The sequence below is a fragment of the Halichoeres trimaculatus genome, unplaced genomic scaffold (assembly GCF_033239565.1).
Source record: "Halichoeres trimaculatus isolate MK-OKI-2021-1 unplaced genomic scaffold, fHalTri1.1 fHalTri1_scaffold_3, whole genome shotgun sequence".
NCBI lineage: Eukaryota > Metazoa > Chordata > Actinopteri > Labriformes > Labridae > Halichoeres > Halichoeres trimaculatus.
This window is the reverse complement of record NW_027437181.1, coordinates 23,740,496-23,761,432: the sequence shown is the minus strand read 5'-3', so window position 1 is coordinate 23,761,432 and position 20,937 is coordinate 23,740,496. Positions and strand designations below refer to the sequence as shown.

At 39.1% G+C, this 20,937-nt stretch overlaps 1 protein-coding gene across 2 annotated transcripts in view; it reads right to left on the bottom strand.

Moving 5' to 3' along the window:
- Positions 1 to 20,937, bottom strand: part of myo5aa (myosin VAa) — a 61,866-nt gene that overhangs the window by 40,610 nt on the left and 319 nt on the right. The gene's annotated exons all lie outside the window — the stretch shown is intronic.

Genomic DNA, 20,937 nt, shown 5'->3' with positions numbered 1-20,937 from the left:
GGACACGGTCACACTGGCCAATCGTGTCGTGCCTAAGCACGCTTCAGCCCTAAAGCACGTTTGGAATTGCCAGTGTGACCGTAACTGTGCTGTGCTCAAGCACGATTAGCTTCCGTGTTTTGGCACGCTTCAGAGAGGTGGGCTTCGGCACGGTTTACTTCATGCACGAGCACAAGCACCCGGACAGTGCGTGCGATCCATTACATATGATCACCTCGAGCGCATCTCTCGACGATCATTTTAAACAGTAGCGGGGTTGTGAGAGGGGTGTGTCGGTCGAAAACAACTTAATATAAGTCCAAAAGTCTCTAAAGTTGTAGCAGTGCTCTCTGTGTCTCATTGTGCTGACTCTGATGAGATCGCGCTTCATGTAACAGATGTTTCACGATGACAGAGGCGGGCCATGCGCGTGTGTGATACCCGCTAAAGTCTGGTTATTAGTAGTCTGGTTAGCGGTAGTGTGACCGCTGGCTGTACTCTCCAGCTGGGGAACAGTTCTGTTCTGTTCTGGGGGGGGCAATCGTGCTTAAGCACGGCACGGTTTGGATGGCCAGTGTGACCGCGCTCTAACACAGTTTGAGTACCGGTACCTATTGCCAGGCACCAGGTACCAGGCTCCAGGTACCAGGCACCAGGCACCAGGTACCGTATCATTTCAACTGTGAATGGTGCCCATCCCTACGCATAAATAAATTATATTTAAATAAAAAAAATCATCCATAAATCAATCCTTAGTGTTAGCATGTTTTTATCTTAAGAAAGGTGGATGTCAGGTAATAAATGTCCCTTCAGATTTAGATGCACAACCTGAGCCTAACCAGTCTAAAAAACAGATGTTTGCTGTTATAATTGATTAAAAAGTATTCAGAACAAATGGCATGGCTGAAACTGGTTTACAGCCCCAGTGCCATTATTCTCTATTTCAGCAGAAACCCTCAAATCCAATTACGTCTTTGGAACTAACCAACATAAAACATTAACAATCTGTGACAAAACAGGAGCAGACATCATTATCTGTCTTCTTGGGCATTATTTATGATACGCTGGTATTATCAACACACCCTCAAACACACACACACACACTCACACAAATCTCTGCCTGACATCATGACTAGAATTAGAAACTAAGACCCGACAAGTTGCAATCTCATTACAGATGAGGATTTAAACTTTGCTGAGCCTCATTTCTTTCTAATACAGAACACAAACAGTGAACTGCTGCTAACAGCGCCAGCTTCTTGATTAGGACAGAGAAGCACATGACGATGAGACACTTTCTGGAAGTCGGACATCGATTTCACAGCTTTGTTATATAAACTCTTTCTGACAACTTTTAAGGACAGGGAGAAAAAGGCCTTATTGTAGATGGGCAAAACGGAAGAGAAACCAAGTAATTCAGCCTTTTGCTTCACTACCAGTCATCTGAATCATGTCATGGTCACACACACAAGCATCCTCCCTTGTGCCCTGCCTGTCTGACTCTGCCTCTTCCTGTTTAGAAGACTAGTGCTGTAAAAAGGTAAATCTGATTGGAGGACAGAGGAGAACAAACAGCAAAATTAATCATAATGTGTTGGAGGTGCTCAAAGTTTTATTTCTTTTCTAAACTCTTCACTTTCTCTTACCCTGAAGGGACACAGGGCTGTGTGAATGCTGTGGTGAGACAGTGTGTTGTGGGATTAGGTCTAACGCTGAGTGACAGATTCAAGACTGTGTAAATGTCTAATGTCAAAAACAACAATTTTAGAATCTGTTGAATTAAAAACAATCACACAGTGAGAAGCTAAATAGACGAATGATAAATAACATCATTCGGATGGATAGAGTGTAAATGTGAAGTGTGTGTTAGTGAAGTTAATAATGGATGTGAAGAGTAACTGCAATGCAACCCAATCAATAATGGGGTTATAAGACCGATTAAGACATTAAAGTTAAACACAGTATAATAGAATTTATTGTAGAATTTGATTGTGTTGGTGCTTCTGTAATCTCTCTAGTACACGTCCACCTAAAATACATCATAACTCTATCTACCTGCATTGATTGCCCATGGCTTTATATTTTACATTTAATTCATATTCACAACAATTGTGCCTCAGACAGTCCTTCACCTTTATTTTTATGCATAAAAACAAGTATGCATTTCATTGAGCAGCTTTGTATGATCTGACTGACACTTGCTTTGCCCATGGTAGTCAAAGTTAACAAACGCGGTCATAAGGATTGTCCAGGGGTTTGAACCAATCAGGGTCAAGTATTCACAGTAAGGCACTGGTTCCTAAAAACATTTTGCTGCACTGCTCTCCACATGCTCTCAAACAGAAAATGAGCTGCATAAGGGGTTTTAACAAAATTGTCTCTGCACAGGAACTTTTTCTTTCCCAGAATTACATTAACTGTGTGACCTGAGAAACTAAGGAATTGTCACTTTGTACAATTGTAATGCTGTATTACAGAGGAATCGGGGAATATTTTAAGATTATTTTTACTAGAGATAGACCAATATGGATTTTTCAGGGCCGATACCGATACCGATTATTTGTAGTCAAGGAGGCCAATATCAGATTTTTGAAGCCAATATTAATTTGCAGTCAAAGTGAAAATATTGGTGTCAAAATTTTGAATAATACAAACTCCAAAACTAAACTTCATTCAAATGCCTTCAAGCATATGTTAATTAAACAGCTCCCAGGCTCAGCAGCATGTTTTATAAAGTTAAATGAAAACATAAAAAATAAATGGCTAAAGTTTTCTACAGTAAATAAAGTTTTTCCAAAATTTCAATGCAACTGAAATAACTGTAAAAACTGCACTGCCAATTGGCTGTTACCCAAGCCATGGCTCTGCTTGTATCCAATCAGAGACTGTGTGTGGGACAGTGCTGGGGAATGAGTAGTGGCTGCAGACAGCAGAGCAGCTGCATCAGAGCTGCAAAAACACCGTTTTGAATTTGTTTCTTATCGGCCGTTGGATTAAAAAAAAAGGCCGATGCCGATTTGCCTCAAAATGCCAAATATCGGCCCTGATAATCGGCCCGGCGGGTAATTGGTCTATCCCTAATTTTTACTTTAAGTCAGTAATTCTTAGGGATGGGTACCGAATTAGGTACTTCAATAGGTACCAACCAAAATCTGTCAAAAGTACCAGGTACTGATTCATGTAAACCCAAAAGGTACCATGTTTGGGTACCTAAATGCATCCTTGTGACTGTGAGGGAGTGGAAGAGTAGGGGATTTTCCGTGCTGGACATGAACACAGCAAGGTTGTATAGTGAAGAAAAAATATGTTAAATTGAAAATATATATATATTTTATTATTAAAGTCTATTATTAAATTGATTTTTTTTGCCACATAAACACAAAAATACCAAAAATTGGTAATTGATTGATTGGGTACGATTACTGATTGCCAGGTACCAGGCATCGATACTGCATTGTTTCAGATGTGAAAAGTACCCACCCCTAGTAATTCTATAATTCTACTTATTCTAATTCAGGGTATATACTGAAATCCAGAGGTTAATTTCAATACCTTTTTAAGACTTTTTAAAAAACCTTTCAAAACTTTTTAAGAAATTAAGCTGTTGGTAGCAACCCATCTTTAACAGTTATGATTTGAATTTATATAGAAATGAGGTATACTGTGAAGGATTAAAGCTTGAAAGAATAAATGAAACTCCTGGCAGGTTTATTGACACTCCCATTCTTGTTCCCATACAAGAAGTAACAGCAATTATTCAAGGCCAACTTGCTGAAAAAAAAAACTTATTTCATCAGTATCAAAATTTAGGAAATGCGCCCAAGAGTGTGTGATATGCTTTCCATCAGCTTCTCTGTGTCCATCAGCACATCATTGATGACATGTAAGGCGACCCCAAGGTGATCTAGATGAACCTGCATGGTTCATTGTCTGAAATGCTGTATGTCCATCTTGCCAAGCTCCAATCACTGACAACTTCACCGGCCAAATTTTTTACAGCATAATAAGGAGACAGTGGCGAGGAGGAAAATAAACATTCATGGATACTTTTGGAGTCAAAGCTTGAACACCAATAACATTTAATACCTCATAAAAACAATAATTAAGACTTTTTAATACTTTTTAAGAGCCTTAATTTTCCCACAACTGATTTATCAACTTATAAAACTTTCTGAGACCCCCTGGACACCCTGTAATTAATCTTCAAATTTATCTGAATGGCATTCCTTCTTCCCATCTCTATCCATATAAATATCTTTCAGGGCTTTTTAAAATTCAATATAATGACAATGAAATAAATCACATTCCTGTCATCAAAATATGTGTTACACATGTGAAGACGTCCAGAGCCCTCTTCTCCTGCTGCCTGTCTGTCACTCTGCAGAGGGAGGGGCTGTGTCTTACTCACTCAGTAAAAAAGGGTCTGATAGGTTTTAATGTCCCGGATTGTGTCATTTGATCTGTTAGTGAGCAGCAGTCAGCTGTTAGCTGTGGGGCTAGCTGCTGTGGCAGGGTGAGAAGAATAAATACTGCATTAACTCAATCACATCTGTGCAGGAAGAATTTATTACTGTTACTTATGGAAACTATGAGCGCAGTTCACGCCACCTCTGGTTTATGTTAAAACTGTTTGTGACTCACTGCTCTGCTGTGAGGGTCTGTGCATGGACAGCGCTGACAGTTGCAGAAAGCACCCAAAAACTGCTGGAAAAATGAACTTGTGTAAATTTTATGATGATCACCTCTTAGGCATCCTGCAGTGTTTAATTATCACCTGTCGCGTGTTGATTTGATGGCTGGTAAATCTGTAATCAGCTCACACCAACTGATAAAACTGTTGTTTCTGTAGGGATGGAAAAAACCTGGAATAGGTTTGTTTTTGTGCTGATGAATTTTAGATCAAATAGCTGCTGAAAGGGATTAGAGCAAAGGCGAAACCATCACATCTACTTTATCATAATGAATATATCTCTTAACTGAGGAGACACATTTTTTAAAGAAAAAAAAAAGATTATATCATCCTTTTCAATTCAACAAAGATCTCATTAGAAAACTGTTTTGTTTCACAGTAAAAAAACAAACCAATTTTAAGCAATAAAAGGAGAAGTAATCAAAAAATTACCATATTTTCATATAATACATATTTATTTGATATCTAATCACAATGTTTTCATTAAAACCTGCCAATTGAAGAGTTTTAATTACCAATTTTTTCTTACTAATCACCCAGCTTACTTTTACTAGTTTAGATACTCCATTATGATTGGTCAAGTCACCTGGACTGTATGTGATCATTAAGTTGAAGCCAAGCGGTGTCATCTTATCTACTTGTTTACAGCCTGGTACTGACTTCTGTCTGAATTACTAATTCCACTTACTGCGCACACTGAACGAGGCTGATTTTTTTTCTAACTGAGTAATTGAGAATATGTTAAGATCGTGAGTTCGCCTAATCAAAGGCAGAGCTCACCTGACTGACAGGAGTACACCCTATGGTTGTTAGTGAAAAAAATCAAAGCTGCTACATTTCCAATATGGCTCCCACTAAAGATTTGCTTCAAACTCCATATCAAAAACAGACTACGTCCATATATCACACAGCCTGTGGTTGAAGCTGAACATTTGTATTTTGTTGTTGTCATTTTATGGTTTATGACAGTAAAGACAAGAAGTGTTCTTTCAGTCGGAAAGGAAACCCCCAAGCTGTGAAGTCAAATGTCAAACCAGCAAACATTCATCTCCACTTGTAGCTGTAGCTAATTTCTGAAACAGTTAAATATGTCAGGCTCCATCAGAAGGATTCATACACCAAGGGGCAGGGTATTGGTTTTGAATATTTCACAAGAATGTTCACAGTGTTAGCTGCATACAGCTCCAATGGAGAGATGGACAAAGAAGTTGAAAAACAGATAAAACATTTTGAAGGTCACAGTGTGAAGAAATCAGGGCTGAACAATTAATCAAATTTAAATCAACATTGCAATGTAATAGAATGCAGTTTTCAAATCCCAAAGGCTTCATTTAAAAAGCTGCAATTATAAAAGTAAATTAAAACGTTTTAAAGTGCATTTAATAAGTGCAGTCTACACGTTTCCATATTTCAGTGGTTGAGCCAGAGACTGGGTCTTATTTACATTTCTGCTCTTAATTTAGTGTGAAATTCATTTATTTCTCATGCCATTGTTCATACTAGGCTTGTTCTGCAGTGCTTTGTGTCTTTCTCTGTTTATGTTTAAGGTAATTAATGATGATCATATTACACATCTACAAGGTTTGAAGTTAAATCAATCAGTCAATATTCTAATGTGATTGTAATGGTTAGATAAAGACATGTTATTCGGATCAGTTCATACATTAATTCATCTCATGTCATCATAACATGTAGGCGTGGCCTACAGGAAAGAATTGTTTATATGTTACAGTATCCTTTGTTGTGTTGGTCATACTATAGAATGATTTATTGCTTACTTGTAGTGAATAATGCAGAAGATAAACGTCCACCCAAAAAATCCCATGCTATCTTGCAATCACAATATTGGTCCAAAAAAATTGCAATTAGATTATTTTCCAAAATCGTTCAGTCCTAGAAGAAACTATTTCAAACTCTAAATAGCTTATGTGGTGGTAAAAAAAAATAACTGGATGAATTTCCGAATACAGGAAACATTAATTCTGTGTCCTCCTCCCAGTGTCACTCTTCCTATTTTACAATTTATCATTTAACATTTTTGGCCACTACAGGAAACAGTACCAGGAGACACCCTCAGAACAACAGAGAGGGATGGACAGAGACAGAGGGGAGAGACAGAGAGGGGGAGACACAGAGAGGAAAGAGAAGGAGGAGGAATAGGAGAGCAGAGTGAGAGCTAAAAATAGCTACAGCGAGTTTTGAGCAAGATCACACCTCACTGACACAACTGCGCTACTAAGCATCCTTTCAAACACACACACACACACACACACACACACACACACACACACACACACACACAAACATATACACATACACTCGCCAAGACACCTGTTCTCCACTTTGTTAGGCATCAGGAATGTCTATCCTGAATTAGTTATTGCAGAAATATGCTGCCGGTTTGCACACACAAAGGTTGCCTAATTTCTCACCAATCAAAACCAACACACAATTGTGTGTGTGTGTGTGTGTGTGTGTGTGTGTGTGTGTGTGTGTGTGTGTGTGTGTGTGTGTGTGTGTGTGTGTGTGCCTGAATATGGAATAAAAAGACAGACAGGCTTGCAGCTATAAAATGCAGCTGAAGAGGCTGTGAATAATATTTATAGACCAACAAAGTCCCCTGGGTTCAGAGGAGAAATGAAGGATGAAACTGAACCTCACACGCACAGACCGACTTCTACATGATTCAAGGACAAAATCCTGCACAACGAAACACAATTTGAAGAAGAGGAGAGAGGAATATGATGAATCAGACTGCCGCCTCTTCGTCTGCCTTACAGAGAGATGAATGACGGTCAGGCTGGTTTGTTATGGGCAGCAGGCAAGGAGGAAGAGGAGGGGGTGACGAAAAATGGAGGAGACGTCAGAAGATCTGTGACATCAGAAATCACATGACTCAGATTCTGTTGCTGCATTAAGCAAGGCTCCATCTATAGGTCTGACATTCAATGAATCAAAGTCAGTGAGGGTTGCACTGATTCAACTTCATCTGCATTTGATGGATTAGCTTGATTAAATTTGAGTTCAGGCAGAGGAGGACCGCTAGTTACTTTCATTTTCTTTACCTCTGTACTCTGAGTGTGGTCATACCTCAGCATAAGACTACAAAGAATCTGGAGATTTATATATCAATGTTAATAAAATATATGAGAGATGCCTTGATCTGAACTTGGTATCAGGTATCATTCGGATACTGACTCAAAAACATAGAAAGGGAATAAATGACAAAGAGTCCACCGATGGAGATGAACTCAGCTGTTCTATGCCATTACACTTTAACAACAACCATGTGCATGTACCATGTCAGCAGTGCATCATAGAGTCTGTGCTGTTCGCTGGCCGGAAATAGTAATGTAGCATGAAGGCAGCTAACCACAGAGGCTCAGCAGTTAAGAGATATTTTACGCTTATTTTACTGACATAAAAGCTCCTGTCATATGAAAATTTACATGGATAACAAATATAACTTCTGTTCATCTCTTGTTTCTCAATATTGTAGAAGAAACTAGAAAAGCACTCAGAGAGCACAGATCTTCACCAAGCATATTGTGTCACACAACACTTTAGTCCTACTTTAATGTTATACTCCCTTTCAGCAGACTGTCTGCTACAATTTGGTGTTAGTTGCAGGTTAATAGGATAATTTGTTACCTGACAGTGTTGAAAATTATGATGACCCAGTACACATTTTATATTCTGGATCTTAGTATCCAGAATATTGCCAGGATCTGTATCATATTTTTACATCTGTCAGAAATTATGGTGACCTTGTCTTGTCTTGTTTTGCAAAGCAATCGGACTATTTATCGTGGCGTTATATACACATGTGGTGAAAACAGCCCTATCTCACAATGATAAAGCATCCTTTAAAAAAATCCTAGATCCAGACGGTACTTCGGATCACCTCCAAAATTTAATCACTTCTTCCTTATCCCATTTTGAACATTTCCTGAAAATTTCATGAAGATCCATTGGTTAGTTTTTGAGTTATGTTGTTCATAGACAAACAACAGACAGACATACAAACTCTCCCAACGACATAACCTCCTTGGCGGAACTCTACACCAATTTATGTGTGATATGCATGGCTAAATTCTGACAGACTATTGTTGTATGCACTCGACAACTAGCAGAGGATTTAAAGTTGACAGCAGCAGATTATGGAGAGTCTTTACCTCCTGTTGCCGTATTAATACACCAGACTGTCAAGACAACCGGGGGACGCTTGAGGCCAAAAATGTCGGCTATTGTCCAGCTTCTTGTTCTTACTTAACTTATCTTCCACTCAGATTATACCCTCTTTACCTCTGGACATCTGTGTGTATTCATAAAAATGCAGCAAAAAGGGCAAATGTAAGATGTAAACAATAAGCATGGATCTGTCACAATTATTAACCAGCAGAAAACATCCTCACAGCAGCATGTGTTCCTGATTTAAGTATTTAATGACACATCTATTTCTATATGAAATTATTACCCATGTCTCCACTTTGCTCATAGTGTGAGTCAGCGGGCCAGCATAAAGCTGCACAGGCTGCTTTTGGAGGTACGAGGCCGGTCCGAAGCTAATCCTGGTTTATCGGAGACAAAGGATCAGGACCTGATTAGGCTAACTCAGGGTTTAACACCAGCTAATCTACTCCCAGTCAACTACACCAAGATTTCATTACTTTCACATATGGCCATGACAGAAGCTTATACAGTATTTATTCTAGTCCTGAATGAGAGCAGAAACATGAGCGTGAGACTTTTCACCAGAGAATGTAATGATTAGCATTAGCTGTTTTCTTTTGATATGACAGTTTGAAACACTTGTGATCAAAGGTGTCACTCAAAATTCAGTTTTGCAGAATATAACTAAAAACAATTAGTCGCCTGGATTAAAAACAAGACTCATAGTTCTTGATTCTGTGGTAGAAATCCCAAGTACATCCACTGAAGGAAGAGGTCAGGAGGTCACATTGAGATTTGGTCATGGGGACAGTGTGTGTGTGTGCGTTAGTGTACAGTGTGTACTCTATGTGCTGAGCAGTAGGGCTGTGACCAGAGGGCGGAGCATCCACGAGAAGAGTTCATAAATCTACACAAAGTCAGCAGCAGATTAGAGAGACTTCACCTTGCTAAAGCCGAGTCCCAAGCTTCAACTCTGGCCTGCTATGACTCCTCTGAAGCCTCAGAGGGTTTTCTTTGACCCACATGCCCACTTCCAGGGCCAACACAAGACCACACCCAAGCAAAGGAAAGAGTGAACAAAATGTAAACTGCTTTCTTTTGAGTAGTTCAACAGTGTTTTATACAAAAGCATTGAATACTTTACTTCCTACAACAATGATATCACAGAGTAACCAGCCTCTGTTTGGTGTCATGACCTTGAGGGTCAGCCAGGTGAGGGGATGTTTCAAAGAGACTAATGTCCAAGCCATTTTAATGACAACTTAAATTACAACTGACACACTGGTTTCTAAAGGGGGGGGGGGTGTCACAAAACTAGGGATAGACCAAATATCGGCCAATATTTGGCATTTTGGGGCATATCAGTATCGGCCTTTTTTTTTTTAATCCAAACCCATTCAAAACTGTGTTGCTTTGACTCTGATGCTTCTCTGCACAGAGTTTCTCCCGGTCTACGCTATGGAAGCCCTAGATGGTCATTTAAAATCAGTCATGTAAAACCAAACAGAAAATTAATTCAACTGCATTACATGCCTGTAAAAGGCAGCACAAACTCAGTTCTGTCCAGTTTTATTGCAGTTATATAGAAATTTGGGAAAACTTTATTTACTGTAGAAAATTTTAGCTATCTATTTTTCAAGTTTTTTTTTGATCTTTGTAAAACATGCTGCTATGCGTGGGAGCTGTTTAATAAACATATGCTTGGAGGCAGTAAATGCAGTTAAGTGTTGGAGTTTGCATTCAAAATTTTATACACCAATATTTTCACTTTGACTACAAATGAATATCGGCTTCAAAAATTGGTTATTGGCTTCCTTGCCCACCAATAACCAGTATTGGTATCGGCCCCCCAAAAATCCATATCAGTCTATCTCTATGCAAAACACTAAGAGAGGAAATGCAAAAAAAAAAAAAAAACTACAACAACAACAACAAAAAAAAAAAATGATTTCATATTTTTATGTTAAAATGCAGGTGCCACAAGACCTTGAGGTGACTAGGCCAGGATAACAGTGATGTCAGTGCCTGCAGATTTATCTATGGAACTCAGAGATATGTGCACACAGGTCGTCTTTATCTCTACAAATTCCTGACAAGAAGTATCTGAGTTTTTAAGGTTTTTTTTCTGCTTTTTTGTCTGTTTTGGATTAGTCTTTTGGTGTATTCCCATATCCAGGAGTCTTTAGTCTGTGAGAGTTTGGGAACCCTTGCACTAACTTACAAATTAAAAGCTAAAAGGTGTACCTTTAGTTCAAAAAATGATTAAAGTTGGTAGGGCTGGGTGAAATGGCCTTTAAGTGATATCTCATATTTTAAGTGGGGCTGTATGAGCTACCCTTCAATGAGAAACTGCATAGAGAAACAGCACATGAGCTAGGCTTAAGTCTCCCAAAGAGGGAGCCAGGTCTGTCATGTAATCCAGCTCATTTTGAGAGACTCTGGCCAAAGCAGTCAACTCAGTATTATTGCAGATGCAAGTCCTGAGAGTTAAAACAAGAGATCCACAACAATGACAGCTAAAACAAGGACATACAGCTGGTAAAGCAAAGCCTATCTGAAAAAGGACCCTGAGGTGAAAATAAGGCCGACTATGAATCTAAACCAAAGACCAGATATTATGATGAGTCATTTCTCGCCCTCTTATTTACTTTTACCATGTGAGGAACACCCTGGTGGATGTCGGGTTCTGGTTTAACTCAGCGACATAGGCATGCTTTGCAGAGGTTAGCTCCCATCACAGGGGCTGGTTGTACTCCTGACCTCAATTTTCTTGCAACATGTTTGCATTTTATAGAATGTGCTCTCTCTGAAACTTTCAAATCAAATAAAGGCAAGAAAGCCTCCAAAAAGCAGCTTCAAGAGAAATAAAACCCAATGTGAAGCTGTGGTGTCAGTCTGAACTTTACTCTTCTTTCATAAAGTGTCTCTTTCCAGTTTGATTTCACTCTGAGGTACTTTTGTAGTTCTGTTTTTATTTGCACACAATAATCCAAATAAACTCTAAATACAAAGAAAAGTCTCCTTAAAGCATTTCAATAATACAAAATGGTTATTTAGTCAGATGACCAAATATTAAAGACAATGTTAAATCAAGGAAAAATGGTCTCGTCATGTAGGATACATTTCCCAGAGCTCTGCTTCACAAAAACAACAACATCCCTCTTTAGGACATAATGATTTAGTGACTTTCATAAGCTTCTGAAATCTTTTCCCATTTTTTATAAATGAAAAGAAGTTAACATTAATTCAAGTGGAACTGGATCAAAAGCTTAAAATATTAACAACACGGTCCAGCAGAGAGGACTATCCGGACAGCTGCAGTGGTATTTGAAAATGTGTTTTGCTCACATACTCTGTAAGGCAGTCAATGGAGGCCCAGACTGCTGAAGCCTCGTCACATGATGCCACTCATGTGAGAATCTGCTGTTTTTCTGCTCAGCTGGGCACACGCAGCATGACGTCGAGATACAGAGACCTCAGTCAGCGCCGGTGAAGAGTTTGGTCAGTGAAGGAACCGTGCTAGTCTGGTTTGGTGTCACCAAACTAGAGTGTTGGCACAACGAGCATGCCAGCATCCAGTGGTGGCCACAGATCAGAGACTCTTCCTAACAAGCTGTGACACTGCAGAGCATTTAATCTCATTACTTTGGTCAGCAGTGTCTCTTGGAGTAGCGTAGTTTGCCTCTGTTTGTCATGACAGTGCAGGAGAACCAGTTCACAGCTGGAATACATGTTCCTACCAGACAGCTGGCCTTAACAGTGTGTGTGTGTGTGTGTGTGTGTGTGTGTGTGTGTAAATATATATATATATATATATATATATATATATATATATATATATATATATATATATATATATATATATATATATATATATATATATATATATAACAGATAAAGGCCCCAAGATAGCAGCACCAGCCTTCTTCACAACTATTACAGAGAAATAAAAACATGCAACAAGCTTATGCAGTTATCATCTGCCTAAGTTAGGACACAGTACAAACTACTTCCAGTAATTCAATTATGACAATTGGAAACAAAGATTTTGCTGTTATTCAAATACCGAAAACCAGCTCAGACTAAGATCTGATTTGTTTGTAATCTTTGCTGTAGCAGAGAAAACCTCTCCCCACTGATGAGACTAAAAGAAGGGTGTGCCTGAACAGTGGCTCCATGCTTCACACTAACAAATCGGCATTCTCACACTTCTCACAGAAACACAAAGAGCACAAAAATACACCTACTCTTCAACAGATCACGCTGTACTGTTTAATCTAAGCCTAAATAATTCAGAATATTTATAGATTACTTTAGGCTGAATACGTCACCTGATCACTAACTGGAAAGTTGGGGTGAGAAATTAAAGTGTAAAAGGAAAACAAAAGAACTTACGTGGACAAACATATACTCCAACTCCCTGTTCATCTTGTGTCTCTTTTAAGTCTCTTGCTCATGCTGTGAGTCTGCTGATTTTATGGATGTTTTCCGGATGCACATGCGCCACAAGACCAGACGCAAGCTGATCAAGCGCTGAGCTCCAGAGCTCGTGGTGGTGAATGAAACCTTCCCACTGTGTGTGCAGACACAGCCAGCGTTCACCGACGTTTCCCAAAAGTCCCCTGTCCTGTGATACACCACTGGCCATGCCTCCTGTCAATCATCCTGGCCTCTTTTCTTACTCACAAGAAGCTGCAGGAAGATTCCACAAACCACAGATAAGGATACAAAAACTGTCCAACAAGCACAGAAATGAGATGGGTTGAGGTATCTTCTTTTTTAAGTGTATTAATATCCAATGATTTAACCACCTTTTACAAACATAATCTAATGTTTGTTCATGTCAGCGTTGTGTAACACCGACACTTTTCATTCACTTTGAGGAAGAAGAATTAAATTCAGACAGGATAATGATGCAGAAGGTTTGTTTCTTCCTCTATGCATCTGCCCCTGGTGTCTGTCAGACGGGACCGTGATGACTAAATGCCACAGCATATACAACATGTCTGCACAATTACGTTAACCACGTTACCATATCTCACTAATCTAATGCACATGCTCTCAACTAGAGCCAGGAAGGAAAATAACTCTCTGACATTAGATAATGTAAAAGCCAACACCTGATGCAGCTGATTTCACACCTATGTTGTACAAGGCACGTCTGTTCTGTACCATAACATGTTTATAAAAAAAGGGTACATAAGACATAGAGGCACAATAATGAAAAATTTCAGTCTCCATAAGAGCAATTTTGTTTACTTCTGAATTGGCACTCACTAACCCGAGGGTAGCTGATAGCTAGCTAACATCTCTTTAGCCGACTGCATCAAAACAGCAGCCTAGGCTGGGCTGTTGGCTTTTTGTGATTTACACAAACGCTCCATGTTTAGAGACTGTATAAAACAGGTCCAGAGGCTAGAGTCGACATTAAGGTAACTGTGGACCTGTTGAAGGGCTACGTTTGTCAAAGATAACTTTTCAAGACTGATTTTGTTACAGTGATACTTTAACATAAAAATTCACAACAGAGTTTTTGCCGATATTTTTTTCTGCACACCTGATTGCAGAGTTCATTAACTCTCTTCTGTATTGGAAGTAATGTACAGTATTATGTTGCACACTCTTATCACATTTGTTATGTAATATTAATTTTTTGTGTAAAATAAGTGAAATAATTGACACTTAAAACTGAAGTTATTTATGACAACTGCTTTATAAAAACAAATATAAAAAGATACATCCTACTTAAAGGTCCCATATTATGCAAAAAACACTTTATTAAGTCTTTTAGTGAAATTTGTGGGTCTTCCCCCCCAGCCCGCAAAATGTGATATTTAATGACAGAACCTGTACTTAGTAGTGCTTGTGAATGTAAAATCCTGACCTAAAACTAGCTGTTTAGAGTTTCCGGGATTTGCTGACGTCAGCGATTCCCTTTTTTGGCCAATCAGGAGCAAGTCTGACCTGATTGGTCCATCACTGCTCTGTTTTTGGCTGTAAGCAGCCACACAGTACCATGCACAAGCTTCCCGTCTTGGAAGAAGACAAGACTAAGTGGCTAGAGTTCATTTATCAAGGAAATGTGTCAGCTACACTCAGTTAAACAGTGCATGTGTGTGCTAGTCACTTCACGGCCGACTGCTTTTCCAACTTTGGACAGTACAACAGAGGGCTAGCAAATTGACTGGTCCTGAATCCAGGGGCATTACCAACCATCAGCCAACATGGGACCCTGGAAATGTGAGTATTTTAAATGCTGTGTGCTGTGGAGCAGATGTAAGAGCTTTTCCTCAGTGTCCCCCCTGTCTCTGTGTTAGCTTCAGGATGCTAACTTTAGCTGTGGTTTTAGCTTGTTGTTTTAGCCTATAATGTTACCGTAAACAAGCTTTGCTGTTTTCTAAACATTGTGCTCTCGAAGTTTGTGGCGCTGCTCTCAGTGACATGGAAGAGTGGGGCAATATCAGCGGTGGCTCATTTACATATGAAGGTCACGCCCACTAAATCAGACCGTTCTGAACAGAGGGGCTATGAGAGCCTGGAAACAATGCTGCTGTGCTTGATTTATTGACTTTTTGGACCAAAACATGTTACTACCATTTCATGAAGACATCAATGATCCATATTAAACTGCAGAAAAGGAGCAGAATATGGGACCTTTAAAACTTGACAGTGGTCTCTCTCAGACAATCACAACAATACCCACAGCCAGGGCAAAGCTGATCAATTTCACAACTGACATAGTAAGCAAAGATAACCACTGTTCACAGAGAACATGTGAAAAGTGCAACTGTACAGCAATTAAACCAAATTGAATAAAATGGTTCACTCTTTGACAGTAAATGTGCTTAAATCAGTCAGCTAAATGTACCTTACAGGCTGCTGCTTAAACTCGAATGACTCAAATGTAAAATAGGAGCCATATGTGGGACTACTCAATCGACACTGTGGAAACAAATCACAGGATTAAAACTTTAAAAGACAAAAGGGACCTTAAAACTACAAATTATCTTCAAATAAAAAAAGTCTTTGCTGGTTCCCCCTTATCCCCTTTTCTAGTAATCTTACCCTGAATGAAGACAGCTATATAGGAAGCTTAATTTTAGGTTACCCAGGATACCAATTGGTGTCATTGTATGTGCATTCAGCCTTTTTATTTTACTTCAATCTAACATCGAGATGTACTTTCAACTGAAACTTTGCTGTGTTTTTGTTGCCAATGCTCACACCACAATAAAGGAGGAAATGTGATAAATTGTGCAGCTCTAAAATTATTTGTTTCTCACTTTCTGTAGCATAGAAGCATTCGGTCATTGCCACATTAGCATTTGGAGGATCACCGTAAAATTCACATGATAATAACAATTCAACAGATACTGTGATGTCGCTCTCAAAACCAATATGGATGTTAAGTGTTGAAATTCAGTAAAACTCATCGTCTGGATAGTAAGCATGTCTGTGGGACAGTTCTTAGCACTCAATCAGAAAGTGGATTGTTTCAATCAGAGTTAATACAGCCCTCCATAAAGCCATGCTGCTATCATTGCTAAATATGAAAGAACAGACAAAACTAGATGTGATGTAAGTTAAACATACACTTAATCAAAGTTTTCCACTGCAGCTCTGCTCTCAGCACGGTGAAACTCTGCTGAGAGCTAAAGAAGCAAAGTGTCTGGCAACCTCCCAGTAAGTGATGTAACAACAGGTGTCACTGAGTGAAAGTTTCAACTGGCGATTGTTTTATTTTTGACCCACGTGGTTACATCCTGATTTAGTCTCGAGTTGGTATCTCATGCAGCTCTTTAGGTTCAACATCGGCCACTCATAAATACTGCACAGTCATGAAACTTTTTTAAACTAGTGCTCTCTACTGTGATAACAAAGCTGGGGTGCAAGTATCGGAAACCTTTCTGGCAGCTAGGACATTAACTTGTGTAGGTAAAGTAAGGAGTTAATGCTATTTGATTTTATTATGTTTTATAACAAGTTTTTGAAGAGTGAGTCAACATGAGAGCACCTCACATACTGCTATAAATACCCAGAGCAGTCAGTGGACCAATGACACCTGCTTTTCAAAACTCTTGCTGTGCATTCCCCTCACAGGATCTCTGTGTGATAAAAGTAACTATGATGTATTCCCTTTTAACACCTTTTTTTCACATCAATACCTTCCAGTGTGTTTTTAGTCACGATTCTTCAAGTGATCCAACTACCACAAAAGTAGGGATGGGTACCTTTCACATTTGAATCAATATGGTACCAATGCCTGGTACCTGGCAATCAGTATCAGTACTGAATAATAACAATTTTTTGTGCTGAGTATGTATATATGTGGCAATAAGTTTTTTTTAATTAACTGTCAGTTTTACAAATCAACATAATTAATTTTTCAAAATATATTGGCAATGCTGTGTGTTCATGTCCAGCATAGAAAATCGTATGCCCTTCCAATCCTTCACTGTCACAAGGATGCCTTTAGGTACCAAAACATGGTACTGTTTGATGTGATGTGAATCGGTACTTGGTACTACACACGAAATTTGGTCGCTACCTTTAAAATAAGTTAATTTAGGCCCCATCCCTACAGACAACAACACTATTCCAATTATTGTTTATTTGTAAAACAGGAAAAATATAAAAACGTACATTAATTGATAAACCATTAAAGTAATAACATAAAAGAGTCTATACATTTTTTGTATTCTTTCCTTCTTCTAGAAAATGATCATCAGTTTCAAAAGTAATTGTTAGCTTGAGTCCTTGATCAAACTGCACAGTAAAATTTCTTTGTTGCTACAGCATACATCATAAACAGGAGTCACAGTTCAGTGTACTGCTTTTCTGCAATCAAGGGGATAAACTGTATGTTGATCTATTTTTAGTCTGATAAAAGGATAACTGTCAATATACAAAGATTTAAGGGTACACATTAATTTTGGGTTCAAATCAATACGATTTTAAGTTTTTCACTAGCTCTGGGGAGGCATTATGGAGCCAAAAGATAAGAGTGGATAAATTGGAATTACTAACTAAATCTAACTTGCTGTCAAATTAGGACAAAAAGGGCAGGCCTTTGGCCACTTAGACAGCAATGGCACTCTGCCTGTAAGCCAGCTCTGTCCCTACCACAATTAATGAAATCTTTGCAAAGCAGCACTCAGACAAACTAAAAAAGATGAATAACAAAAAAACTTCTTTTTCTTTTTCTCCAGGCTGTTAACACGTTTCATTTTGCTATAAAAATGGCTAGTGTTACTGGGACTTCTGAAGCTTCTGGAGCTAACCTCAAGTGGACAATCAAGGTACAGCAGTTTAAGCACTTCTGCATTCATATTTCAAACCAAAGATTTCCTCTCGCCTTATCCTAGGAATAGTTTTGGTTCAGTCTGTGAATATGAGTTTGCGTTTGCCTGTATCAGTACATGGTATCATTAAAGCACTCAAACTTTTACATGAAAACTAATTTGTATGATAAAAACATAAACTGCAATATGCTTAGGTGATAGGGATTTTCTGTAGCTGCATACATTTAAAAAGATTTAAGAGTCTTTTAAGTATACTGAGTCTGGTAATTCTCAAAATTCAGTAATATTTTGTAAAGTAAAGCTAACGTTAAACTGCAGTTTGCATTTCCAACCTCTACTGTGTTGACAAGTGTCCCTGAGTCATCCAATGAAGCGTTGTCTTCATATTTCCATGAGAAAATCCTCTGTTTTACTCATATTTACTGCATCTGTCCAGTTCAATCCTGATTGGATTTGGCTGAAGCGTATGGAACTGACTGGATTCTAAGCCATTAAAACACAAAAACAAAACCTGATTTATTTTTGACCCTAAAATGTTTACAAATCTTGGCTTAGTTTTGTTCTTTTCCTCCAAGTTACAGCATCTCTTTTCAACTCTGAATCACCTCTGTTTATATCAGGTCAGGTCAGACAGGAGCCAAGCAAAGATTGGAGCAGAATCTGATCCTGTGTGTGTGTCTTTGTATGTGTGTTTGTGCATATTAACCGAGCAGCTCAGAGCCACTCAATAAGCCTCTATGAGTTCGACTTAGACACACAAAGGGCAGAGTGTTTTCCTCCCTCTGATGGAAAAGTAAATCAGAGAGGGGTCTGACATCAGAGACTGACTTCTACCAAAGCAGAGCCTAACTTTGTGCTTCCCAGCCACAGGGGCACAAAACACGCCCAAAGTTTGCCTGATTTCTACGCAATTAAACCATTTAACACCGAATAAACTTCTTATGGAGCTGGAGTCAGCCAAATGTTGGCTGGATACAAGCCAAATCCTTTACATAGAAGCCTCAGACAAAATTCTGCTTTTTGGTTCTCACATGTTTCACATACATGTGCTTTAAGCAGACATAACAGCAGATGTGAATACTACTTCAAGGTAAAGGTGAGTGAAATCAGGAAATAAACCTTAATCTAGATGGATTTCTGATGTGACTTGAGCTGCAATGACTGCTGCTGACTCCTGACTACTGCTTATGAATATGGCACCACACATCAAGGTTTAAAGCCTTTTTACTTTATTCAACAACCTGCAAACATTATAAGACTTAAAGCACATGTAAAATAAGAGGAGCACCAGTGGAAACTGTCTGCTACCTTTATTTTCAAGCACTCTTGAATTTAACACCAAGACAGGATCCAGTATTTACATAAAATGCTTATGGATCTGATAACTTCCCACCAAAAATACTACAAACACTTTGAATTTTGAGATAAAAAGTGTTAAATCAATGGCTGGTGACTGATTTAATGCAATATGGAGGTAAATAATCTAGGACACATGACATGTAAAATGTGGTTGGCCTATCATCTGTGTCATGATGTGTGTTTTGCATCTTCTCTTCAAAAGATCAGAGGTCAGGGTCAACGACAGAACAGACCCCACCAATGCCCCCACACAGGGAGAGAACATTTGCTGACACATGGTTCAAACCTATCGTCTGCTAAAGTCTTTGACCACATGTCAGAGCTCATCAATGACAACTACAACGAGAAGGCTGTAAAAACATCCACAACTTCAAGAGCTTGATGCGCAGCGCTGCTTCAGTTTAGATTTAAGGTTGGTTATCTTCATCACGCAATGTCACGTTTCTCCTCCACCACAAACCAGAAACAGGCACCAGCTTTCAAAATAGGGGGATGGGTGACTCATCTTCTTCTTCTTCTTTCCCCAAACACACACACACACACACACACACACACACACACACACACAGAAAGGTTTCACTTTTGCAGTAATAGAAATACACAGCCATAGCAGCACTTATGACCTTGTCAGTGTTGAGTGTAGCAGGCCTCCTCATATTCTCCACAGTGGGCATTTGGGACTGTACAGCTACACTGAGGCTGCAGGGCCTCCGCTGCTAGTTCAAACATCATCCAGGATGCTAAAGGATGCTAAAGGATGCTAAAGCTGTCAGGATGCAGCTCTCATCATTGCAGCATCCCAGCGGTACCCAGCCTGCAGCTTAAACTCGGCTAACATCAAAGAGAACCGAGACACAGGCTAAAGACACAACCAAAACATCCATGTGAATTAATTAAACGAAGCTTTAATTTAGCTGAGCCTCGAGCTAACGCATTTAAGGGTTTATAAGGGTAAAAAGCAGAGCCTCCATGATGGCTGGCACCGCCTTTGCATCATCCCAGCCGTTAGCTTCATCAGGAGAGGATGGAGAGGCATACAAAGGACCAGGAAAGATGATTTTCCCTTTATTTAGAGTCGAAGATGTGAAAAATAAAAATAGCGGAAAAAGTGGCTGATTATTTTAATTGTAATGTATGAAAAGTCTGTAATTGGGGGGAAACGACATCTGTCAACGCTGGCTTAATACCAGCTGCACCCGTTTCAGCTAATAGTTATCTAAATTTAAACACCACTAGGACACTTTTTACCCCGGTATTTCACAGCCTACCATTTGATTCATTTCAAGCCAACAGGATGTAAATTCGCTATTAGAAAATTAAGCCGTTTCCTGTGACAAAAACATCAGGCTGTCCGCTTGTTGACGATTAGAACATCAAAGGAATTAGATGCTGAACCTGCGACAAAGACAGTTCATGTAGCCGCCGTGCTACCAG